Raw genomic sequence first — 27,386 nt, forward strand, 5'->3', positions numbered from 1 at the left:
CTCTGTGTTCAGAAAGAGGACTGGACTGGTTTGGACCTGCTCTTTCTATAAAACAGAATTAAAATTGTATGTAGTAGAGGACAGGAAAATGACATGATGCAAAATAATGAGTGACACAGAGATGTAAATATAGTGCCCAACACAGCACCTGGCACAGTGTGGGTTGGTGTTCTGCCATTTTTATTACCCAAAGATTCTGAATATAAATTTTTTGACACTGGGATTCTGAAGAAGTCAGACAGAAAATTCCACCGAATTATACAGGATATCAAGATACACTGGATTCTGGCAACAGATCTCATATCCTGACCACCTTGTTTCTAACATCACAGACCTAATTGCAGGAATAAAGCTTTTATTTTATTTTTACTTTTTAATTTGAGAAAACATTAAATTTATGATAAAGTAGAAAAAAATAGTACACAATGTTTCTGTTTACCTTTCACCAAGCATTTCCTGATGTTTTATAACCTTGGTATAATTATCAAACTACGAAATGGACATGGGTGCAGTTCTAGTAACTAACCTGCAAACCTGATGTGACGTTTGCTCATTGTCCCACTGGTGTCCTTTGTCAGACCCAGGATTTAACCCCGGATTACAGGTTACTTTTCAGTGCCCCTTTTCCTTAGTCTTCTCCAAACTGGGGCAGGTCTTCAGACTTTTTTAATTTTTATTTTATAAACTTTTTGTGTATGACTATGACATTTGAAGAATACAGCTCCATTATTTGGTAGAATGTCTACCATCTGCTCTTCCCTCATATTTAAATTTAGATAATGCATTTTTTGGCAAGAATATCATAAAAATTATGCTGTGTTCTTCATAGTGCATCATATTAGAAGGTAAAGAATGTCCATGTATTTCATGGCTGGCCATATTAAAGCTCATCATTGATTGAAGTGGTTTCTGCTTGGTTTACCAATGTAAAGTTACTATCTTCTCCCATGTATTTAATAAGTACCTTACGGGGAGGTACTTTCTATAAATATGTTTGCATGCAAAAATCTTGTTTCTCATCATACCTTTACCCACTGATTTTAGTTTTCATTGATAAATCTTGCCTGCTACACGTATTTCTGTAGTATTTGCCAACTGATGCAGTCCATCTATCTTTCTTCATATATAAGTTGGAATTCTGCTGAGGAAAGAGCTTTCACTCTCCCTCATTTACTTATTTATTTATATCAATATAAAACAACAAAGACTATTTTCTTTGTTTTATGGGTTACAATCCATTACTATTAATACTTATTTTGTTGCTTATGGTGTCATAAAATTTACCAGTGAAAGCTTCTTCAGGTTAACTGCTACATTCTTTTTACATGACCCATCATTTTTGGAGTATTCTCTTATTTCTTGGCACCATAAGTAGTCCCAGGCTTATCTTTCATTTCCCTGTATTAGCACTGAAATAATCAAGTACTTAAATGAATTCATTTTTCCTTTTTATTTATTTTAAAAATAGCATTTAGAAACTATTTTGAAACTTTAGGTGTGCTCATTGTAATTGCTGTATTACAGTATTACTACTTCTAGGCCCTCTCAGCAGACAAAAATGAAAAAAAAAAGTATTCACACATACACACATCTATATCAATTTAACTGTATATATACACAAATGTGATTTATGTGTGTGTACATATGAATGTGTGTATATAAATATATACACACATACATATATTAATATATACATATATTATATACATATAACACATATAATATATACATATATAAATATATACACACAAACATACATATATTCATTTTTTGTAATACCTCTGATTCAAACCCAACATTACACAGTTCATTCTAGCCTTCAGCCTTTAATTATGATTCCTTTCTTGAAAAATGAGAAAACTGGCTTTCATTATCCATAATTTGATAGCAAATTTATTTATTTGATCTCTTAGAATGCATTTAAAGTCATTTCAGGATTGCTAACCTTATGGAAAACAAACTTATTAACTAGAGTAAAATTCCGTGTACAGTTATTTTTGTCATTAGCTTTGAAATTTGCAGTCAAAATCCTGTTTTCCAGTGTTACTTAGGTTAGTCCTTAACTTTCCCACCCTTCAGTAAAATGATTTCATTTATTTTTTGTAGAGTTAGTTCATTTGTTAATGTTTGTATTCTGCTTAAAGTTTACCTCCTTCTCAATTCTCAGTTGATTTTTTCTGTCTGTTTGATTGGTTGGTACTTATCTATTTATTTGGTATGTGATATACTATCATTCTTTCAAAAGTCAAAGCTTTACAAAGACATATACTCAAGGAGGTGCCACTCATCCTTTATTCCTTCCAACCAATTTCCATTCCCCTATTCTTTCCTACCCACTCTCTGCAGGCAATCCATCTTGTTAGTGCCTGGTTTACCTTCCTGTATTTCTTTTTGAACCAATGTACATATACATGCGTATTATTTATGCCACCTTATTTTTACATGAAAGGTTGCATACTATGATACTGTAAGATAATGAAGCCTCAATCCCTAATCTTTCCAAATACTGAATTATTAAAGTTATAAAGCTAGAGAATAAGTAAACCATTCTGGAAGCCACATAAACATATGGTCTTAAGTACAAAAGGCAATAGCATAAAAATATATTAATAGTTACTCAAATTTCAGCCTAAGCCTCCTCTCTAAGCACCCACAGCAAGGTTTCTGTATGTTATTCAATGATCCCAAATACAGAAAAGTTGTAATACTGAGCAAAACTTCCACAAAATCATAACTGTTAACTTGGATATAAATGATACTTTGGAACTTCTAATGCATTTTTTCAGTCATTATTTTATTAGACACCTCTATCATCCTGTGAGGTAGCAAGAAGTTTTCTCAACTTCATTTTTACATATGGACACACTGGAACTCACTTACTTGCATGCTTGTCTGCCATCCCCAACAAATGCTGATACTCTGGAAACCATGCATTTTGCCTTATCACTCCTCTAATGCCTAGCAGAGCTACGTGGTACTTATGCAGTGGCAAGAAAACATTGATTGGACAAGATTAAATAGTAAATCCAAGACAAATAGCTAGTCAGGGGTGAAGTCAGGAGTCCTTAATTTATTTAGTGATTCAACAAGCATTGAACATTCAATAAGCATTGGACATTTATTTTATGCTTGGTACAAGGGACAGAAAGATAAGAAATACAAGGACCATGTTTTCAAGGAATTCACTGTCAGTAAACACAGATGAATAAATATGCAATTAGAATATGATGAGCAGGCTATGATACAGATAAGCGTTATGGTACTCAGAATATATTTATTTATCTACTTATTTATATAAATTTAAGTAGCACAGTGCAGTTTTGCTACAAGGATATATTAAACAGTGGTGAAGTCCGGATTTTTAGTGTAACCACCCAAATAGTGTACATTACACACATTTAGCAAGTATAGCCGTTTGGGATCTTGGAGTAACTGAGAGGGGGAAACCAATAGCTTTTGGTATAAGCACCTTCTTGAGGCCTGGAATATTTCATCCTTCTCTTCTTTCACTGTGTTTCTCCCATAGACACTTTCATAACTCATGCTTAGTCTTTGGGTCTCGTTCTCTACTTTTTTTCTTCCATGAAGATGCCCCTATTCTGATTGAATTTGAGAATCCTCATTTGGAGTTTGCTATCACTCTGTGTTTTTCTACATTCAAGAATTTTTTACAAGGTATAAATGCTGGAGGTAAAAAGTCGTATTAATTGCCACTATCTTGGAACACTGCATAGTGGAGAAAACATGGGCCCCGTTACTGAGACTCAGTTTTCCTGGTATGGCAGAATGGAATAGGAATTGGGAGATCAAAGGTCAACTGAATCTGAGTTCTGCTCCTCTCGGCTACGTGATTTTGGACAACTTGTTTAATTTCTTTAAAGTGCTATTTTCCTTTTTCCGAAATGTAAGGATAAAAATGGTACTTACTTCAAGCTCTCTGGTCAGAATTTATTATTAAATATAATAAAAATAAAGTACTTATAAAATATCTAGCATTTAGAAAATACCTGTTAGTTAAGGGTTAACTATTATTATTCTATCCTTTACCAAAATTCTAGACTATAAATCACTCTATTGTCTCCTCTATCCCAGTGACCCCACAAGACATAAAACAGCAGGCAGGAAGAGCACTCCAGGAACTGCCCCTTTTGGCCCATGAATCTTTCTACCTGTTGGCCCCCAATGTCACTTCTAGACTGTGGTGTATTGTCTTCCACCTCTGCCCTGAAAGTCTGATTCCAACGTGCTACTTAGGGCCTCTCAGTTCCAGTGTCTTGGTCATGAGGCCAATAAAAATGTAGACCCTTTGGTATTGGAGCATTCTTTGAATTTTGATAATCAGAATGTCTATGCCAAAATGAATACTAATGCCAATCCATAGTTCTCAGATTTCTGAACTATCAGGGTGGGAAGGAATCTAAAGAGAAGGATTCATTTTACAGATGGAAAAAGCTGAGGTCATAAATCAAATTAGTAATATGACCAGGATTAGAACTCAATCTGTTCTCTCCAAATGTTGAATTTTTTCCAATCCATAAATGGGCACATGAAAAGAACAAATCAGATCACTGAACTTACCCTTCTCAAATGCATAAGTCTGAGTTCTCTTCTAGTATATAGATATGGAAATCCTTGGGAAATCTAAGCCAGTTTTGATTTCTTTTTTGAGATCCGTCTCTGTGGATTGAGAAATTAAGTGTTTTAGGCATTGGAAATCTCAGTGCTATAAATGGAATTGTGTGCTCTCCCCAGCCCCTCCCACCCTATCAAATGTTGAAGCCCTAACTTTCAGTGTGACTGTATCTGGGGATAGGGTCTTTAGGAGGTAATTAAGGTTAAATGAGGCCATAGGGTGAAACCCTAATCCAACAAGAAAGTAGCCTCTGAGAAGAGAAACAGATCTTTCTCCCTCTGCTATGGGAAGACATAGTCAGAAGGTGTTCATCTGTAAGCCAGGAAGAGAGTTCTTGCCTAAACGTGACCATGCTGGCACTTTGATCTTAGACTTCCAGCCTCCAGAACTGCAAGAGAGTAAATTTTCAATGGTTTAAACCTCCCAGTCTATAGTACTTTTTATGACAGCCCAAGTTCACTAATACATCCATTTGCAATGAGGGTACATTTTAAATCTTTAACAAACACAATCTGTAGTTGGCTTCTTAGAACTTGGGGAACAGGGCATTAGTTTGTAAAGTTATTGTTTTTCCATTAAGTGCTCTCCAATTCAACTGGAACTTATATTAGTGAAGACAGTATGATAATGCTAGGTGAGAAGTAGGAGCAGAAAGGAAGAAACTTAGAAAAAAATACAATTTGTGTTCTCTACAAGAAGACCAATATTTGAAATGGCAATTATCAGAATTGGGGAGTCATATGAAGTAATGATGAAGAGCCCCTCTTGTATTCCAGCAGCAAATGGGCATGATTCTCTTCCCTATCCTCCCACCGGTACAAAACTGCTCAGAGTGGGACACTGGGATTCCTTGCTCTGGTCTAATTTTAAGTAAATAAAATGATGCGGCACTTTGCCACATCCCTCTGGAAACTATTCCAAAATTGAGCAGATCTCATCTTTCGAAAATGTTCCCTGAGTAATGGAAACATGAGGAAGGGGGATACACTACAGACCCCGGATGCATCTTTCAACCACAGTGGAATGCAATATACCAGACACACTGTTACAGTGGTCAGGATGGACGTGGGAAAGATTTGAAGGATAGAACAGTAAGCTGTGCTGTCATCTTAAATCATTCCCACTGCTAGATGCTCTCAAGGATGAAATCTCACAATGCTAGGCACAGTGGGAAGAATTTAATCCCCTTTCAATCTACGACATGTAGATATTGTTACACGGAAGCTGCCATCTAGCTAACAGGCAACTTTTCTGATTTTCCTATGGTGTAAAAAATGTAGAGGGGGAGTAGAAGAGACAAATTTACCTTGGAATCTTTCTACCCACCTGTGTAGAACTGTAACCCAGATAATAGGCAGGGCCTTTCTGAATCTTGAGATTTCAATATTTATTTCAGCCTTCAGATTTATACTCAGATCCGAAGCTGATTTCAAGATTTTTGTTAGTTGCTAGGATTTTTTTTTGTTCTCAAAATCATCTTTGTCTCCTAACTTCAGCATCTATGTGTTCCCTTTTGTTCCACATCTTAACTCTTTATCCCCAAAAACCTCACTACTCAAGTCTTAGTCTGCAGTGTGCTGAAAATATTTTCAGTTGTCCAGACACTAAAATGTTTTCACTGTCCCCTCTACCTCATCATCTCAACCTATTTTGATCTTCCTGCCTCTTGTCTCTAATCTCTTCCCCATAAGCTGAGCTCCAGCTCTTATTTCCAGAAGGGAAACAAAAATTCATCCTGATTTAATGGAGTCTTGTGAGGGATCATTTTTTTGTTGCACAGAAATAATTGTCTTTGGATCTTTCCCTTCACTAAGTCATCCCAAGGAACTTATTAAGGTATTTTCTATTTTAAAAAATAATTTTATCCTGAAGAGAAATTCTGACATCAGAGCCTAAGATAAGGTAAGCATTTCATTCTGCTGTATTTTCAACTGCTGCTCTACCACTCTGATCTCCATTGAGCAGGGTAATCAGGATTACAATTTTTGCACCTATGAAAAATTTTTGCTCTTCCCCCACGCACTAGAAGTGTCAAGTGCTGGTTTGGCAAAATTCTGTACCAAGGACAGATCTTCACTGCAAAGCAACCATAGACCATAGGCATCATTCTCCTCTGTCAGGCTACTTAACTGGACTCAGCTGGGTTATTCATTGCTTTAAAGTGAGTTTTCAAAGGTCTCTGTTAAGTACAAGTATCAGTTAGAAATTCGTTGTGGTGCAATAGAAAGGTATGTCCCTGTGTATTGAGGACAATTGCAATTTGAAATCTATCTCTGCTATATGGCCAAGGATCACTCTCAACTTCCTTTTTTTCTTTTTTAATCTGGAAAGTAGGATTGCATTAATCTGCTCAGTGGGGTTAGTTGGAAATGGAAATATCAAAGAATAGGTGAGTATAAAGAATGTTTGCAAATGTTTAATTATATATTGCTAATGTTACTTATTGTGACTTGCCAGTCGTTTCTACTGTACTATTGTCTTAAATTGAATTTATTAGGCTTCAGAGTGAAGATTCTTTAGGACAGATAAGCTTTGTGTGTGGTGTGTGTGTGTGTGTGTGTGTGTGTGAGCTTTTACATGAAGAGATTTACCATAAGAAATTGACACCTGTAATTTTGGAGGCTGGCAAGTGTCACGGTTTGCAAGTCTGCAGGGTGAGTTCACAACCTGGAGACTCAGGCTGATGGTTGAGTTTCAGTCCTAAGGCCAGCAGACTTGAACCCCAGTTTAGGTGTGAAGGGAGGCAAAATGCTGATGTTCCAGTTTGAAGGCCATTAAGCAGGAAAAATCCTCTCTTACCTGGGGGAGGGTCAGCCTTTCTGTTCTACTCAGACCTTCAACTGATTTGGTGAGGCCCATTCACATTAGGGAGGGCCATCTGCTTTACTCAGTTTAACAATTTAAATGTTAACCTCATCTAAAAGCACTCTTAAGGAAACACCCAGAATATTGTGTGACTAAATATCTGGGCATTGCATGGTCCAATTAAGTTGACACATAAAATTAAGCCATCACAATATCGTAAGAAGTACAGGAGATCCAAGGGCAGGGACAGAAAGAGAGGTAGATGGGAGAATCAAACCCACTGGATTGGAAAGTTTCCAGTGATCCTCTAGTATTACGTTAATTTGCTCATTTAAAAGATGAAAACGCTAAGTCCAGATAGGCATCTAGGATGTGTTACAGGTAGGTAGTTACGCGTGAGCCAGAGAGAAGACAGCTCTTCCCCCACGCACTAGAAGTGTCAGGTGCTGGTTTGGCAATTCTCACATTGCCTCTCTGAGAGTGATGATTTAGCAGCGTCAGGGAGAGGCCATTTCCTGATAGTCCACACCTGTTAACAACAAAACAGTCAATGAAAGCAGAGCCCAGGGAGAAGAAACTTCCTGGGCATGCGTATTAAGAGGAAAATGGCGAAGTATGATCTTCCGGGTACACTCCACCAGGAAAAGGAAAAAAGCTTCGGAGGGGCATGCCAATAACTCCTTTAACACATGACGCATGCTCACTTCCCAAGGCTAAGGAGGGCTCTGTGCATGCGGACAGCCCACCCTAAGGGAAGAATCGTGGGAAAGAGGTGAGTTTCCCTTGGGAAAGTCCCAAGATTACAGTTAAACGGGGCACTGACTTTCTCTCTTTAACCTTCGTGTGCCTGCGTGGGTCTTTTCCATGCACACCTTCATTTCTTTCCTGTTCTAAGGCATTTTAAAATGAACTTTCATTCCTGCTCTGGAACTTGACTCAGTCGCTTTTTCTGCTTTGTGCCCTTCAGTCGAACTCTTCCTTCTTAGGAGGCAAGAATTGACGTTGCTGCAGACGTGGACGGATACGTCCGCCGGTAACTCGTAGTAACTCCGGTCTCTTCCCCCGTAATAGGTGGAGTCACAAAAGGAGAGGCTGCAGGACCAGACCAGAATCCCCTGTGCCCTAACGTTTCCTCTCCCCCTTTACCACGTCTATGTCTCTCCTTTCCCAAGGAAAAATTCAAACAGTGCATTAATTTTTCAGAGTAAGGTTTTCTTTTTTGTTCTTATAAGTGGACATTGAAGGGACTTTACATTTGACAATGTAAAGCTTTTAGATTTGAGGTTTCATGATCTTATTAGAAAAGTTTGAACAATTTATACCTTCTCTGTTTCTTATACCTTTGAGAGTGAAGTAAGATCCCTGAGCTAGGAGGCAGACAGAGCAAGTTTGTGTTATCCTGAACAAATGATTGATGACATGAATGCTCTGGGCTGGAAGACATTAGAAAGGCTTCTTATCCACCTCTCTCCCACAAGGGGTAGTAATGCTAAATAAAATATCTACCAAGTGGCTGTCCCCTTTGAATATGTCCAAAAAGGTGAACTGACACCCACTTTCTGAGAACCTATTGTACATCAGACACTTCAACCAGCATTTCAATGTGTTATGAATTTAATTCCAATAACCACTCTATGTGGTAATTATGATTATCTATAATTTACGTGTGCGAAAATTGAGCTTGAGAGAGATGAAATATTTTGGCCAAAGTTCAGGACACATTAGCTGTAGATTTGCTTTCTTGCCTAGGTGTGTGTTTGCCTCTAAAGTCCGTCTACCGTGTAGCAGTTAGGAGCACAGATTTTGGTATCACCTGCAGCTGAGTTTGGATCCTGAGTCTTCACCTTTTTAACATTATAGCTCTGGCCTTGCAGCCTGTTTCTTCAACTGAAAAAAAAAAGAAGGAAAAATAATACCAAACTCAGAAAGACTTCATGAGGATCGAGTCTGTTTGAATTGCTTTTCATCGCACCTTCTATATGTAAATGCTCAGCAAATGATAGGTGTTTTTAATAATACAACTCTCAGTAACTTCATTGGCGCTGCTGTCGAGACTATCTGCAGTGAAGCGGATAATTTCCTCTGCATCTACAGCCTTCATCCACTTCAGAAACTCATGGTAGGAGCAGCTCTTTTCTTTCCTTCCTCTCCTCACCCTATAGCAACATAGACAAAATCCATTATTTACACTGCCTCAAACAGCCTGAGCTTTAGGAAAACAAACAGAATCATTAGAATAGTCAACTAACTAAGATATCTGCCACTTCTATCTTGCGTGGGATAGGTGTTCCTTATCAGATCGAGTGACAGGTACATCCATTCAGTGGGCGAGAAACAGCTTTTTATTCCGTGCATTTCATTAATTCGCTGCCAAGAAGAGAACCCCAGTCAAAGGTAAAAACAATTCTGCCTCTAGCTGTACGTAATTTTCCAGCAGCAGAAAGGAGTGTGATGGAGGTGCCTGTCAGTGTTTGAAAGCAGAGCAGATGTTTTCAATTGCTCCCTTCTTTGTAATTCTACCCTGGAAATAAGAATTTCATGAACCTCACAAAGGGACATACATGGTAAAAATAAATAAATAAAGATGAACAGTATGGGATAACAGAGTGAACACATTTAAAGCCATTGAATGAGACTATTTGGGAATTATTTTTCCAATCAGATCAGTACCCAGTGAACACAATTGTACCTGTGAATACCTTGTAGTTGAAAAAAAGTCAGGTTTTTTGAATGTGCTCTTTATAATAGAAAAATAGCAGCATTTCTTTATGATGCCAGGATTCAGCATTGGTCAACACTTGTATGAGAAGCTTTATTATTCTAACAGATTTTGTTTACAAGCAGAAAATATTGGTAAATCTCATATAACATAAGGATGTATCAATAGTTCCATATGCTGTGCTTTAATAGAGTTCTATAAGGTTTCTAAAGATAAGTCAGCGTCACTGAAAATAAAGAGTCAGAAATAACCTAACAAATGAGTGATTCCATAGAACTAATATATTCGTTTTACAGATGGGGAACTGAGATATGAAGAAGTTAACTTACCTAAGATCAGAGAATGAGTCAAGGACAGAGCAGGACCATGTCATCAAATTTAGAGAAACTTGAACTATGTGAGTAAATAATCTTATTTCTTTCTTTCTAGTAGAGTTGAGTGCAATAATTTGAAGGGTGATTAAAACAATTTGAATTCCAGTTTTCAAGCTTATCTAGTAAAAGCTCAGTATACCAAAGAAAGAGGGTACTAATTCAAGAATATAATGCCAATTTTTACTTTCTACAGTCTTGCTTTGACATGATAATGAGAAAACAATCAGTCCAAAATGAGTCTTAGATAGGAATCAGCACCTCTGAAAACAAATGTCTCCAACAGGAAAAAGCATGTTTATACCTGCTTCTTGAAAGGAGATATTCTGCGGCCTCATTAAGAGAAAAGCACATTACACAGGAAGGAAGTGGGGTTTGAAAATTGCTCTAGGTGATTCACAACATCTCTTTGACATCTTAGAATCCCATTCTTTAGAGGGAACTTAGGTGCTACCTTGAGCCGTCCTATCTGTGCAGCATACCATCCCTGGGCAGCATTCACTGGGCACAAAAGCCCAGCTATATTTTGAAGCCTCCATTGAAATAATACAGCTAGAATTTGACACGAGTTTGAACCTTCTATCAGCTAATAGAACGTTCTTTCTTATTTTGCCCTTCTCTCTCTGGAGCTGCATTTCTTAGTCTTTGTTGGGCCTTCAGCAACCTCTAAAAGTAAGCCCTGCTTCGCAACTGCCATTTAGATATTTGAGACCACGATCATGTGCACCCCATGCCTTCTCGTTTACAAACCACTACCCAGTTCTTGCCACTTGGAAATACTATAGTGTTTGGTGCTGTGATGGTTAATTTTACATGTCAATTTGGCTAAGTATAGGGCCCATTTTTTTGGTCCAATGCCAGTCTAGATGTTGCTGTGTAGGTATTTTTTAGATGTGATTAGTATTTAAATCAGACTTTCAGTGATGCAGTTTATCCTCCATGATGTGTGTGTGTGTGTGTGTGTGTGTGTGTGTGTTTAGAGGGGCTGTCTTCCAATCATTTGAAAGCCTTGAGGGCAAAGACTGAAGTTCTTTTTCAGTGGAGAACCTTGCCTAATACAGGTGCTGTGCCTCTATAATGATTTGCAGAATTAAATAGATACCAGCATCACAGATTGAGATAGTGAATTACTGTGATGCAGTAGGGTTTTCAGGAGCCTTTAACAATTGTGGATAAATCACAATATCTTTCAATACTCAGTATGTTGAGATACTTACAGATGTTTGGTGAGGATAAATATATGTGAAGAACATAATACAAGATGTTTTCACAGTCTTATTTCTAGCCTGTTGCCCACACTGTAGACAAGCCAGTGTTAGGAATGACATTAGCCTCAGAGATGAAGGGTGTTTCGTCTCCCTAGTGACAGCAATGGCCAGATAAACAAGCCCCCACCATGGGTACAGGGATTTAACACTTATAAATGATTTTTGCAAGTATTGTATCAAAGGATTCTGATTTCAGTTCCAAAAACTAGATATTGACCCTATTTTATAAATACAAATGAAGGCCTGGGAATATAAAATGATTTGCTCAAGACCTCTAAACTCATATGTGGTAGAACTCCAAGTCTGATATTCTCCCCGCACATCTTTCCATGCCTTTATCCAAATAAATAGGCAGAAAAGAGATGGGATTCTTCTGTGGCTGTGCTGCTCACTCAAGGGAGTCTGAACCATTTTGACCAGGAAAAGCCAAAAGGAAAGGCCTCTGCCAAGGTCAGACCACACATTGCCTGAAGTCATTGTTCTCCATTCCAGCCCCAAGAACTCTGCGAGATCAATGAAAGCATACATTGAGACATAAAAGTCATGAGAAAAATTTACAAATTAGCTAGCTTTCATTTCCTGTTGGCTTTTCCAGCACATGCTTGGCACCAGATGAGAGTAATGTGGTAATGCAGTAAAATATCCCTGTGAGACACTATCTGCTTAGAGACAGGAGGCAGTGAGATGCTTCAGCCCTTGATGCCCTAAGGGCCTGTCTGGACATCGTGAGGTTTTCTCAGAAGCCAATGTAATAGACTTTCTGTCATATCAAGTAAGTTTGTTTTTTAGGGAATTTCAAGGCATCAACATTATCTATATTTCCACTGCTGGCTCTGATTTGGAAATGCCAATACAGTTGGTGTGCTTTATATTTACTTGATCTCTAAAAAAATATGTGAGCTCAATCTTGTCTTGTCCTAACTGGCATAATTATTCATCATGGGTGTGTTTCATGGGATTAGAATCAGTAACAGGAAGTCACAGTGTGCCCTATTTTAACAAAAACAAATGCTAGGCCCTGAACATGGAAAACAGATTCAACAAGGGAGTTAACCCTCACATTGGAAAATTATTCTCATGATGTAATAGTGACAGCTATGATTTATTGAGCACCTACTATGGGCCAGGTAGTTTATTGATGTTATTTATAATGCTCATAACTACTCTGCAAAGCATGTAAAAGAAAACTGATACTTGGTAAAGGAAAGTAACTTGCTGAAGGTCACATATTTAGAAAATATCTAACCCAGGCTGGTTTCTCCAGCAGGTGTTTCTGCTACCACACTGAAGTGTTTGTCTTCAGATCATATATAAAACATGTTAATTATTTATAAGGAATATACATATATATATATATGTACACATACTAATATGGAGTTTACATTTTAATTATAAGGAAGATATATATATATGGATATGGAATATAAATTTTAATTATAAGGAAGACATATACATATATACTGATATGACATATAAATGAAATTTCTGACAAAAAGAACTATTTCATTAAAATAAGTATACTTTTAGTACCTAAAAAGAAGTTACAGTTGTATTAGGTGTTCAGTTAATATTTGTGAAATAAAAAATGCATCATTTATTCCAGTTGATCCAAAGGGTTGCATCTATGACCTTTTCTCCTACCACCCCGTCAGAAAATTTTGTAAAAAGAAATTCATTTATTTTTTTCAGCAAGCATGCACAGAGAACATATATATACTTGTGGCAGATACAGTTCTAGGCAACAGGACACAGTTATGGGAGAAAACATTCTAGCTTCTAGAGAGGACACAATCTGGGAATAACAGACTTCTAAACTGACAATGTCAAACAATGTGATAAGTCATAGAGTTATGTGCGTGTGGGCCCTAAGACAGCACAGAGGAAGACTCTATAGACAGCTTTAGAAAGAGGTAAAAACCTGGAGTATTCCAGTGCTTGATCAAATGCAACAATCCTTTGTATTCTCATGTTTTCATACATTCAAATAGGCTTTTCATTATGTGTAATTTTAGGTTTTTATCCTAGAATTATAGGACCATGAGATTTGAAAAGTGTGTTAGTCACTTTGAAATCAGATGTTCATTTTTTTTTTGCCATAGAATAGAATGGAAAATTGAAAAGCTTCACTGCTACACAACCCTAGATATAAGAGGGTTGTGAATTCAGTTGTATGTTTCATAGGACCTCTTATTGTATCTAGGGTTTCTAAGTGATGTGTAGCAGTGGAGCTTTTCAATTTCCTATTCTATGGCAAAAAACAAACATCTGATTTTAAAATGACCAACATGCTTTTCAAATCTCATCCAGCGAAAGTGATAAAAGGAACTGAGATCTAGATAATGAGCAAAAAAGTGGATGCTGTAGCTGCCCTAGGAGGGCAGGGTCAAGGTGGGGAAAAATGTTGGGGGCTGTTGTTTGGGGTCTTCATGCTGGAAAAATTGGGGTTCAAGCTCCAGTGGAGTCAGGAGAGGAGAATCTGTGCATGCTCAGGGTAAGGGCTGAGATTTATACTTCTGCATTAAGCCAGAACACTCAAAGATCTACAGCTTCAATTAAAGGTGGAATAAACTCAAACTTGCGTTTCTGAGCAACCATATTGTTCACAGCAACCTGTCCCTGTGTGCAGCTTGGAGCCTAGGAGATCATACCGTAGTCTATGGTATGCTGTGTTATCTCTTTTTTATGAGAATATCTCTTATGTGTTCTGTATAATTTTCCATTAAAATAAGCTAATTTCACTTGCCCTTGGCTCTTAAAATATATAGTGAAATATTTCATAATATAAAATAGTTTTTCACAAACTTGCCTAAATAAATACACATTAGAAGGGTTTGTTCCAATTTACGTTTTCTCCAAGTGTTTGTTGCAAAGCCCATTCTTATATTTTTATGCCAACCTCTGGGTAATATACAAAAAAATAGTTCAATCTATGCCAACTTAATAGGATAAAAATAACACATCTTGTAAAATGTAAGGCACATGTATTGGTTCCTGTGTGAAGTCAAACACCCATTGACATGTGTATTGACTGTGGTTGTTTCACCTGTGAATTATTTTTATATGTTTATATATCAGTTTCCAGTTTTTCAATTCAGCTGCTTTTATTTTTCCTTTTTTGTTGTTGACGGCTAATTATACTTAGTATTTATACAGCATGCATTTCTCTGTTTCAAGCACCATTTTTAATGCTTAAATCACTGTTGTTCATTGAATCCTTACAATAAACCCTATAGGCTAGGTACTATTATTGTCCCCCTTGATACAGAGGAGAAAACTGGTTCAGAGATGTTAAGTAACTGATAAAGACAGAATAAAAATTAGGGGATTTAACCCTTCTTTTTAGTATTTCTGCTGTTACTCATGTTGAATTATTTTGTTGTGTGCTTTGTAATTAAAAATTGTGAGCTCATCTTCAGTGAGGTTTCATCTAGAAGAACCCAGTGAGTCCTGAGATGAAGACATGATCATCTGGAGAAGATTATGATTTGCCTATATTAGACATTGCAGATATTTCACTAGCAATTTGTAAAAATTTTACTGAGATATAATTAACATGCTGTAAAGTTTACTTGTTTTAAATATACAATTCACCAAAGCAATTTTGAGCAAAAATAACAAAGCTGGAAACATCACACTACCTAACTTTCAGTATACTACAAAGCTATAGTAACCAAAATGGTGTGGTACTGGCCTTAAAAACAGAACAGTGAAACAGAATAGAGAACACAGAAATAAATCCATGCACTGACAGCAAATTGATTTTCAACAAAGATATCAAGAACAGTCCCTTCAATAAATACTGCTGGCAAAACTGTATATCCAGTTTTCTTCATATGCAGAAAAATGAAAACTAGACTCCTATCTTTCACCAAATACAAAAATCAACTCAAAATGGGTTAAAGACTTAAATGTAAGACCCAAAATGATAAAACTACCAGAAAAAAACATAACGGGAAACATTTCATGACATTGGCTTCAGCAATAACTTTTTTTGAGTAAGAACTCGAAAGCACAAGCAAACAAAAGCAAAAATAGACAAATGGAATTACATCAAGCTAAAAAGCTTCTACACAGCAGAGGAAACAATCAGCAGACGGAAGAGGCAACTTATATAATGATAGAAAAATTTGCCCACCATCTATCTGACAAAGGACTAATATCCAGAATATATAAGAAACTCAAACAACTCAATAGCAAAAAAATAACCAAATCTAAAAATGGACAAAATACTTGAATAGACATTTCTCAAAAGAAGACATACAAATGGCTAACAGGTACATGAAAACGTGTGATATCACTAATCATCAAGGAAATGCAAACCAAAACCACAATGAGATATCACTTCACCCCATTTTGAGAATGCCTATTATCAAAACAAAACAAAAAAATCCGCAAATGCTGGTGTGGATGTAGAGAGAGGGCAACTTTTCAAAAAATATATTATTATTATTTTTACTTTTAGAGATAGAATCTTGCTCTGTTGCCCAGGCTGGAGTACAGTGGCCTGATCATGGCTAACTGCAACCTAGAACTCTTAGGCTCAAGTGGATCCTCCTGCATTAGCCTCCTGAGTAGCTGAGACTACAGGCACACACCACCATGCATGGCTAAAAAAGAGAAACTCATGCACTGTTGGTGAGGATGTACATTTGTAGAATCATAATGGAAAACAGTATGAAAAGTTTCCACAAAATTAAAAACTAAGTTACCATATGATCCAACAATTGCACAACTGGATATTACACATCCAAAGGAAATGAAATAAGTATGTTGAAGAGGTATCTGCACTCCCATGTTTATTATAGCAATACCCAAGATATGGAATCAACCTAAGTATCCATCAACAGATGAATGTATAAAATGTATAAAGATACACAATCAGCCTAAGTATCCATCAACAGATGAATGTATAAAATGTATAAAGAAAATGTGTGGATATACACAATGGAATACTATTCAGATGTTAAAAAGAATGAAATCCTGTCATTTATGGCAACATGAAAAGTTGGAGGACATTATGGTAGATGAAATAAGCCAGGCACAAAAAGACAAAAAACACATGATCTCACACACATGTGGAATCTAAAAACATTGACCTTATAGAAATAGAAAGTAGAACTGTGGTTACCAGAGGCTGGAGAGTGAAGAGGCGAGTGGGATGGGGAGAGATTAGTTAATGAATACAAAGTTATGGTTAAATAAGAGGAATAAGTTCTGGTCTTCTGTTGCCCAGTAGGGTGACTATGGTTAACAGTGTTGTATTGTATATCTCAAAATAGCTAGAGGAGGGAATTTTGAATTTTCTTATAACAAAAAATTATAAATATTTGGGATAATGCTAAATAGCCCCACTTTGATTATTATACAAACTTGCCTTGAGTTAGGACACACTCTGAGGAACAACATGCTCTAGAGTTTCCTCAGCATCAGGCTGATAGTGAAGGTTCGCCCAAAATCATGCCCTTGCTTGGTTTTGTCCCATTCCTCCCACTTTTACCTTATTGATCTTTCCTGACAGCACGTTCTTAATAAATACCATGTGTTTGATTTATCATTTCAGACACTACTGTGTGCGGAGTTAGTGGGTTCTTGGTCTCACTGACTTCAAGAATGAAGCCGCGGACCCTCGTGGTGAGTGTTACAGCTCTTCAGGTGGCGCGTCTGGAGTTGTTCTTTCTTCTGATGTTCGGATGTGTTCGGAGTTTCTTCCTTCTGGTGGGTTTGTGGTCTCGCTGGCTAAGGAGTGAAGCTGCAGACCTTCGTGGTGAGTGTTATAGCTCTTAAGGTGGCGCGTCTGGAGTTGTTCGTTCCTCCCGGTGGGCTTGTGGTCTTGCTGGCTTCAGGAGTGAAGCTGCAGACCTTCGCGGTGAGTGTTATAGCTCTTAAGGCGGCACGTCTGGAGTTGTTCATTTCTCCCGGTGGGCTCGTGGTCTCGCTGGCTTCAGGAGTGAAGCTGCAGACCTTCGCGGTGAGTGTTATAGCTCTTAAGGCGGTGCGTCTGGAGTTGTTCGTTCCTCCTGGTGGGCTCGTGGTCTCGCTGGCTTCAGGAGTGAAGCTGCAGACCTTCACGGTGAGTGTTACAGCTCATAAAAGCAGCATGGACCCAAAGAGTGAACAGTAGCAAGATTTATTGCAAAGAGCAAAAGAACAAAGCTTCCACAGTATGGAAGGGGACCCGAGTGGGTTGCCACTGCTGGCTTGGGCAGCCTGCTTTTATTCTCTTATCTGGCCCCACCCACATCCTGCTGATTGGTGGAGCTGAGTGGTCTGTTTTGACAGGGCGCTGATTGGTGCATTTACAATCCCTGAGCTAGACATAAAGGTTCTCCAAGGCCCCACCAGAGCATCTAGATACAATGTGGACTGGTGCACTCACAAACCTTGAGCTAGACACAGGGTGCTGATTGGTGTGTTTACAAACCTTGAGCTAGACATAAAGATTCTCCAAGGTCCCACCAGAGCCACTAGATACAGAGTGTCGATTGGTGCATTCACAGAACCTGAGCTAGACACAGGGTGCTGATTGGTGTATTTGCAATCCCTGAGCTAGACATAAAGGTTCTCCACATCTCCACCAGACTCAGGAGCCCAGCTGGCTTCACCCAGCAGATCCTGCACCAGGGCTGCAGGCGGAGCTGCCTGCCAGTTGCGCTCACACTCCTCAGCCCTTGGATGGTTGATGGGACTGGGCGCCGTGGAGTAGGGGGTGGCGCTCGTTGGGGACGCTCTGGCCGCACAGGAGCCCAGGGAGGGGGTCGGAGGCTCAGGCATGACAGGCTGCAGGTCTGAGGCCTGCCCCGTGGGAAGGCAGCTAAGGCCTGGCGAGAAATCGAGCGCAGTGCCAGTGGGCTGGCACTGCTGGGGGACCCAGTACACACTCCGCAGCCGCTGGCCTGGATGCTAAGTCCCTCATTGCCCGGGGCCGGCAGGGCCAGCCGGCTGCTCCGAGTGTGAGGCCCGCCAAGCCCACGCCCACCCGGAACTCCAGCTGGCCCGCAAGTGGCAAGCACCGCGCGCAGCCCCGGTTCCCGCTTGCGCCTCTCCCTCCACACCTCCCTGCAAGCTGAGGGAGCTGGCTCCCACCTTGGCCAGCCCAGAAAGGGGCTCCCACAGTGCAGCAGTGGGCTGAAGGGCTCCTCAAGTGCCGCCAAAGTGGGAGCCCAGGCAGTGGAGGCGCCAAGAGCAAGCGAGGGCTGTGAGGACTGCCAGCACGCTGTCACCTCTCATTACTTTGGAGAAAGCTGACCTAAGATGCAGAATTAGTAAGTACTGTCTCCCATTTCTGTATTCAAATTTTGCACTTCTACAAAGGGGAGGAAAGTAAGATTCAGAGAGGTTCATATTTTTTTCTCAAGGTCAGGCAGTTGGTAAAAGACTTAAGTCTAATATTCTAAAATCTAGTGATGTGAGTTGCACCACATTGCCTCTTAAAGATTTTCATAGGGAAGTAAATCTGATAAGAACAGATTCTACACTTGATCTTAGCCAAAAGACTGAGAAGCAATAGGGAAGTAAATCTATAATGATGAGCTATGAAGATTCCTTAGAATCTCCAATTTAAATTAGGTTTATGCTCAGTCTCGGTTTCTTCATTTATGAAATTAGGACACTGTTATTATTGTCAGTGTCTTTCTTTTTTTAAGATTAAATGGAAAAACATAGGGAGCACGCTTTGGCATATGACTAGATATTCAGTATATATTTTTCCTTCATTGAAAAGCAAGGGTAAAGAAACTTTAACCCCATAAGGACTCAGGTGTTCAAAATTCATTTGACCAACCACAGGTTGTTTTTATGTTTGTTTGTTTGTTTTATGTTTTTTGTTTGTTTGCTTTTGGTGGATAAAGAATGGAGAACCATATGTTTAGAAGGTTTCTTAATAAAGCCTAACTCTCTCCCAAAGAGGAAAAGCCACAGACGACAGGCATGCCACAGTTAAAACAGTAGTAACCCAGTAGTCCTTCCTAACTGCTAACTAGGCAATTCCCAGGAGCCCAGGAACGAACTCCAGAAGGATATAAACATGAAATGAATCAAGCATGCAAGATTTTCAAGCAAAATCAAGCAATATTTTCTTTCTCTCTTTTTCCTTCTGTTTTGTTTTGAGGTGTGTTTGTGTATTTGTGTGAAATATTTATTTATTTCAATCATCATCAGGACATTAGTATTCAGAGGAAGGAAAATGCCTCTTGAATGAGATGTTTGTAGGGAAAATTGCAAGGGAGAGGAGGCTGACTTTGACCGAGCAATGCCCTCTGAGGATTGGGGTGGATCAGAATGGTTTCTAATATTTTTTCTACTCCCCTAATGGAAGTAAAATAACAACATGAAATAGAGGGGATGGAACAGCCAGGAGGAGGATAAATACCAAGGAAGCGATGTAAACACAGCCCCCAATTTCCCCTGCGAGTATGGGAATGAGGAATGTGTTATTTATCTCTCTTTGCAATCTGCAAGGCAGAGTATGGAGCTGCCCCTTTGGGAATATCTTCTATAAACAATCAAAGAATTTCAGGATGGGAGTTTGAGATGCAGTGAAAGGAATAAAGGAGATTGAGAATTTCTCTAACTCCAGGTCTTCACACACCTCTTCCAAGAAGCCTTTCTTCATCTTCCCTGGCAGTGAAATAATACCCTCTTTAAAAGAGAGGTACTTTAGAAGTCATTGATTATGCCATCCCCACTAATTATTTTGGAATATAAAAATTAATGCAACCTGGCTAAATGAGTTATTTTGATTACTCTACACTTGCAGGTGAGTATGTAGTGTGGGCTCTGGAATTAAACCACCTAGCTTGAACCTTGTATTCATTAATAATGAAGTGTATTACCTTGGGAAAATTATGTACCTCAAGCCTCTGTTTCCTCACCTGTAAAACTAATGATTTCTACGTAATAGGATTTCTGTAAGAAATAAATGTGGTAATGTACACAAAGTTCCTAGCACAATGCCTAGAAGATATTAAGAGCTCCATAAAGCCTGGAGCTTATTCTTGTTTTTGTTGCTGTTATTACTATTGTTATTAATATTCATTGGAAGTAGAATCCAAATTCATTTTTTCAGTCTTTAAATTCGTCCTTCTTTTCTTTCCATTCTGTAACTTTTAATCTCTTAAGATTTCACATTGCTTTAGCAAATATTATTGTTCTAATATATAATAACTAGTGGCATATACATCTGATGCAACGAGGTAGTAGGTAGTTTATGGAACTTTTCAGACCAGGCCTTAACTCATACCAATCCAATACCTCTCAGAAAATGTTAGCCAGGTAAACATAGAATGATCTCACCTAAATATAGAGAAGACTGGTGGATTTGTCATCACAAATGGAGTCAACTGTCTTTAAGAAAGTGTTTGCTGACTATGAATGGAAATGACTAAAATTTATTCTTATAGGGAAACTTTAATCTTTTTTATAGAAAGGGCAGGGCTAGGGTAGATAAGGACTTGCAGAATCAATGGCACTTGTCCTGTGTCTTGAAGAATGTGTAGGTCTTTGATGAAGTAAGGAGATAAGAGAGGCTATTGTAGGTGGGCCAACCACATAAGAAATGGGATGGAGAACTAGCAGAATTTACTCATAAGTATATTCTTTAATCCTTAGGCTTCCTCTTGAAAGGAATTTCCTTAAAGATGCATTCCTCAATACCCCAGGTCAATAGTGTTTACTTCTTTCCCCTCCCTCATAGCATACTACAGTTTTCCTTCAAATTACATATTATAATTTAAAACTGAATATCTATTTATGTATGTTGATGGGGCCACCCATCAACATACCAGGTAGAGTGGTGTGTGTGTGTGTGTGTGTGTGTTTTAATTCGGTCTCCCCTGTTAGGCTGTAAGTTTGTTCTGTGAGGATATAAATCTGATCTATTTTTACAAATAAAACAAAATAAGAAAAAAGTGACAAAAAAGCATACCTTACAGTTAGCTACATTTTATAAAACCTGTTTACTCTCTTTTCTTATTCAACAGTAACAGCCAAGCAAGCAAATAACAGAAAAAGTAAAGGAAACCAAACAACATCAAAATTTAAAACCAACAAACTAGTCATGTGTGGTGTCTAGCACCATGCATACCTGACGCATTGTAAATGCTATTACACATTTTTCATTGAATGAATGGATTAGTCAAGTGACCCGCCTGCATAGAGGGTGGTGCAGTGCTATAGAAATAGAGATATGGATAAGGAGCAAGATAGGTCACTCTGTCCCTGCCTCCAAGACGACCGTGGATCAATCCCTATTCCTCTCTTAGCCTCCATTGTCTTTTCTGTAAAATCAGAGCTAAAGGCACTAAGTGGGTTTTCTGGTACTAAAGTTCTAGGATTTTTAATGCTTCTTTAATTATTTACTGAGAAGTATTTGCGTTATACTAGTTAGTACCCATTAGTAGGAATACAAGATATGATGGTGCTTTTTAATAGATAAATAAAGGATTGTTAAGAGTTCTTCTTTCTTTATCGTATAAATATACATTGAGCCCCTACATACAAGGTCTTAGGGGAAGCAGAGAGCAGTAAAAAAACATGGCTCCTAACTTTGAGCAACAGAGATAGAGAATGAAAGAGGAATAAAAGAATGGTAATTTAAAATGACAAGAAAAATAAGGAGAAGAAAGATGCAGGAAATGTAAAGGAGAGGTAAAAGAAAGTGAAGATCAAAAGGGGAAGGATGTGGAGAAGGCATGATTTCTTGAGCATGTATTTTATGCATCTTATCCTATTTTACTGATGTTGAAACTGGAGATTCTAACAGATTAAAGTTATTGGTAGGACTTAGCTTACTTCCAAAGCTGACTGCTTTATGATCTTAATATTGAGCCTATGATTCCTCTCTGCCTGGTGAAACCACATACAGGAAGACAGGCAGTTGGCACTGATGTGGTAAGGGACTTGAGAGAGACCTGCATCCTTTGCATTTGTAATCCAAGACCGAGAGCTCTGCCCTCTTGTTCCTCTGGAGTCTCCCTCTTAGTACTTAGCATGCTTATGTTTCCCCTGCACTTAATAGAAAAATGAAAAGAAAAGAAAAGAAAAAAGAAAATGTTGCTACAGCAAACTGAAGGGAGAAAGACTATTTTCCCCCAAAGAAAAAGGAAGCTTGCAGAAGCTTGGGGTAAAGACAGGGCGGGGAGATGGCAGGGGAGGATCAAACTGAAGCCTGAAGGCTTTTGGCTTCTCTCCTCAATTCTTCCTTCTCTTCTTTGCAGCTTTTAAGTTTCATTCATTGTATCAGTGGGATTTGGGGATTGGACTGAAGTTGCGGTAATAGAGGTGCCCGAGGCAAACTTTGATTCTTTAGTTTCCAAGAAAAACAATTATCCTAATCTAGCCTGCCATCCCTTCTTCTCCCCTAGCAGTGGAAATTCACTGGGTTCAGAGAGCATTCTTGGGAGGAGACATGTGTGCCGTTTCAGTCACATTACATTGTGTGACTACAATTTGCCCAAATTCCTTTTTCCCCCCACTTACATTATTTGCCATTTATTTATTAAGCATTTACCCAGTGCTTCATACAACTAGCATTCATTGAGTTCTTCCCAGGAGCCCAGTGCTTAGTCAAGGGTGTGAGATATATTATTTCATTTAGTCTTCATGGTGACCCACAAGGTAAATATAATTTTTATCCTTATTTATTCCAAAGAGATTAAGTAACCTGCTCAAATTCACAGCTATGAATTAGACTAGCCAATATGTGAACTCCTTCATTGCCTGTCTTCAGGGCCTGTGCTCTTAACATGTCATCATACAATCTCTCAGCCACAACCCCTGTCCTAATTACCATTCTATGATTTTTAAATAAATCTTGAAACCAAGACACAGAGGGCAGAAGCAATTGCTTCAGGTCCCAGAGCTTGAAAACAGCAGAGGTAAGATTTGAATTCATGATGTTTCTTTGTTGTTGTTGTTGTTTTTCTGTCTTCTAAAAAAAAAAAAAAGAAAACAAACAGCGTACATGTGCAGAACGTGCAGGTTTGTTACATAGGTATACGTGTGCCATGGTGGTTTGCTGCCCCTATTGACCCATCCTCTAAGTTCCCTCCCCTCAGCATCCACCCCGCAACAGACCCTAGTGTGTGTTGTTCCCCTCTCTGTGTCCATGTGTTCTCGTCATTCAACTCCCTCTTATGAGTGAGAAATTGTGGTGTTTGGTTTTCTCTTCCTGTGTTAGTTTGCCGAGGATGATGGCTTCCAGCTTCATTCATGCCCCTGCAAAGAACATGATCTCATTCCTTTTTATGGCTGCATAGTATTCCATGGTGTATATGTACCACATTTCCTTTATCCAGTCTATCATTCATGGGCATTTGGGTTAGTTCCATGTTTTTGCTATTATAAATAGTGCTGCAATAAACATATGTGTGCATGTGTCTTTGTAGTGGAATTATTTATATTCCTTTGGGTATATATCCAGTAATGGGATTGCTGGGTCAAGTGGTATTTCTGATTCTAGATTCTTGAAGAATCACCATACTATCTTCCACAATGGTTGAACTAATTTACATTCCCATCAATAGTGTAAAAGTGTTCCTATTTCTCCACAGCCTCACCAACATCTATTGTTTCTTGACTTTTTCATAATTGCCACTCTGACTGATGTGAAGTGGTTATCTCGTTGTGGTTTTGATTTGCATTTCTCTGATGATCAGTGATGTTGAGTTTTTTTTCATATGTTTGTTGGCCACATAAATGTTTTCTTTTGAGAAGTGTCTGTTCATATCCTTTGCCCACTTTTTGATGGGTTTGTTTTTTTTCTTGTAAATTTGTTTAAGTTCCTCATAAATTCTGGATATTAGAGCTTTGTCAGATGGGTAGATTGCAAATATTTTCTCCCATTCTGTAGGTTGCCTGTTCACTCTGATGATAGTTACTTTTGCTGTGCAGAAGCTCTTTAGTTTATGTGTCAGTTTTGGTTTTTGTTGCAATTGCTTTTGGCACTTTAATCATGAAGTATTTGCCCATGCCTATGTCCTGAATGGTATTGCCTAAGTTTTCTTCTAAAACTAGAAGAAACTCTAAGTTTTCTTCTAAAACTAGAAGAAACTCTAAGTTTTCTTCTAAAACTAGAAGAAACTCTAAGTTTTCTTCTAAAACTAGAAGAAACTCTAAGTTTTCTTCTAAAACTAGAAGAAACTCTAAGTTTTCTTCTAAAACTAGAAGAAACTCTAAGTTTTCTTCTAAAACTAGAAGAAACTCTAAGTTTTCTTCTAAAACTAGAAGAAACTCTAAGTTTTCTTCTAAAACTAGAAGAAACTCTAAGTTTTCTTCTAAAACTAGAAGAAACTCTAAGTTTTCTTCTAAAACTAGAAGAAACTCTAAGTTTTCTTCTAAAACTAGAAGAAACTCTAAGTTTTCTTCTAAAACTAGAAGAAACTCTAAGTTTTCTTCTAAAACTAGAAGAAACTCTAAGTTTTCTTCTAAAACTAGAAGAAACTCTAAGTTTTCTTCTAAAACTAGAAGAAACTCTAAGTTTTCTTCTAAAACTAGAAGAAACTCTAAGTTTTCTTCTAAAACTAGAAGAAACTCTAAGTTTTCTTCTAAAACTAGAAGAAACTCTAAGTTTTCTTTTAGGGTTTTTATGCTTTTGGGTTTTACATTTAAGTCTTTAATCCATCTTGAGTTAATTTTTGTATAAGGTAAGGAAGGGGTACAGTTTCAGTTTTGTGCATATAGATAGCCAGTTTTCCCAACACCATTTATTGAATAGGAGATCCTTTCCCCATTGCTCGTTTCTGTCAGGTTTGTTGAAGATCAGATGGTTGTAGATGTGTGGTGTTATTGCTGAGGTCTCTGTTCTGTTCCATTGGTCTATATGTCTGCTTTGGTACCAATACCATGCTGTTTTGGTTACGGTAGCCTTGTAGTATAGTTTGAAGTCAGGTATTGTCTTGCCTCCAGCTTTGTTCTTTTTGCTTAGGATTGTCTTGGCTATATGGGGTCTTCTTTGATTCCATACGAAATTTAAAGTATTTTTTTCTAATTCAGTGAAGAATGTCAATGGTAGTTTGATGGAAATAGCATTAAATCTATAAATTACTTTGGGCATACATATGCCCATTTTCATGATATTGATTCTTCTTATCCATATAATGGAATGTTTTTCCATTTGTTTGTGTCTTCTCTTATTTCCTTGAGCAGTGGTTTGTAGTTCTCCTTGAAAAGGTCCTTCACATCCCTTCTTAGCTGTATTCCTAGGTATTTTATTCTCTTTGTAGCAATTGTGAATGAGGTTCATTCATGATTTGGCTCTGTTTGTCTATTGTTGGTGTAAAGAAATGCTTATGGTTTTTGCACATTGATTTTGTATCCTGAGACTTTGCTGAATTTGCTTATCAGTTTAAGGAGTTTTGGGGCTGAGATGATGGGGTTTTCTAAATATAAAATTATGTCATCTGCAAACAGAGATAGTATGACTTCCTCTCTTGCCTTTATTTCTTTCCCTTGCTTGATTGCCCTGGCTAGAACTTCCAATAGCATGTTGAATAGGAGTGGTGAGAGAGGGCATCCTTGTCTTGTACTGATTTTCAAAGGGAATGCTTCCAGCTTTTGCTCATTCAATACAATATTTGCTGTGGCTTTGTCATGAATAGTTCTTACTATTTTGAGATGTATTTTATCAATACCTAGTTTATTGAGAGTTTTTAACATGAAGGGATGTGGAATTTTATCGAAAGCCTTTTCTCAATCTATTGAGATAATCATGTGGTTTTTGTCTTTGGTTCTGTTTAAGAGATGGATTATATTTATTGATTTGTGCATGTTGAACCAGCCTTGCATCCCAGGGATGAAGCCAACTTGATCGTGGTGGATAAGTTTTTTGACGTGCTGCTGGATTCAGTTGGCCAGTATTTTATTGAGGATTTTTGCATCAATGTTCATCAAGGATATTGGCCTGAAGTTTTCTTTTTTTGTTGTGTCTCTTCCCAGTTTTGGTATCAGGATGATGCTGCCTCCTAAAATGAGTTAGGGAGGAGTCCCTCCTTTTCAATTGTTTGGAATAATTTCAGAAGGAATGATACTAGCTCCTCTTTGTACTTCTGGTAGAATTCGGCAATGAATCCATCTGGTCCTGGGCTTTTTTTGGTTGGTAGGCTATTAATTATTGCTTCAATTTCAGAACTTGTTATTGGTCTTTTCAAGGATTTGACTTCTTCCTGGTTTAGTCTTGGAAGGGTGTATGTGTCCAAGAATTTATCCATTTCTTCTAGATTTTCCAGTTTACTTGCATAGAGGTGTTTATAGTATGCTCTGATGGTAGTTTGTATTTATGTGGGGTCAGTGGTGATATCCCTTGTATCATCTTTTATTGCGTCTATTTGATTCTTCTCTCTTTTCTTGTTTATTAGTGCAGCTAGCAGTCTATCTATTTTGTTAATTTTTTTCAAAGAACCAACTCCTGGATTCATTGATTTTTTGAAGGGTTTTTCATGTCTCTGTCTCCTTCAATTCTGCTCTGATTCTTGTCTTATGCTAACTTTTGGATTAGTTTGCTCTTGCTTCTCTCATTCTTTAATTGTGATGTTAGGGTGTTGATTTGAGATCTTTCAAGCTTTCTGATGTAGCATTTAGTGCTATAAATTTCCCTC

At 38.0% G+C, this 27,386-nt stretch overlaps 2 long non-coding RNA genes and 1 pseudogene across 3 annotated transcripts; 1 reads left to right on the forward strand and 2 right to left on the reverse strand.

Moving 5' to 3' along the window:
- Positions 1-4,580: 4,580 nt before the first annotated feature.
- On the reverse strand, positions 4,581-8,404 carry LOC129478966 (uncharacterized). 2 transcript variants are annotated; one of them, XR_008656519.2, is made up of 3 exons: positions 8,262-8,404; positions 7,720-7,967; positions 4,581-4,677 (listed from the first exon to the last, which is right to left on the reverse strand). It is a non-coding gene; the product is annotated as an uncharacterized lncRNA (long non-coding RNA). The 2 variants fall into 2 exon arrangements; XR_010120196.1 differs by lacking the exon at positions 4,581-4,677 and adding an exon at positions 6,026-6,056.
- LOC129478967 (uncharacterized) lies at positions 8,128-12,353 on the forward strand. Its single transcript, XR_008656520.1, has 3 exons — positions 8,128-8,210; positions 10,454-10,554; positions 12,148-12,353. It is a non-coding gene; the product is annotated as an uncharacterized lncRNA (long non-coding RNA).
- Positions 12,354-19,158: 6,805 nt separating this feature from the next.
- On the reverse strand, positions 19,159-19,301 carry LOC129480017 (uncharacterized; annotated as a pseudogene).
- Between the last annotated feature and the right edge of the window lie 8,085 nt (positions 19,302-27,386).

The sequence above is a fragment of the Symphalangus syndactylus genome, chromosome 3, assembly GCF_028878055.3.
Source record: "Symphalangus syndactylus isolate Jambi chromosome 3, NHGRI_mSymSyn1-v2.1_pri, whole genome shotgun sequence".
NCBI classification, from domain to species: Eukaryota; Metazoa; Chordata; class Mammalia; order Primates; family Hylobatidae; genus Symphalangus; species Symphalangus syndactylus.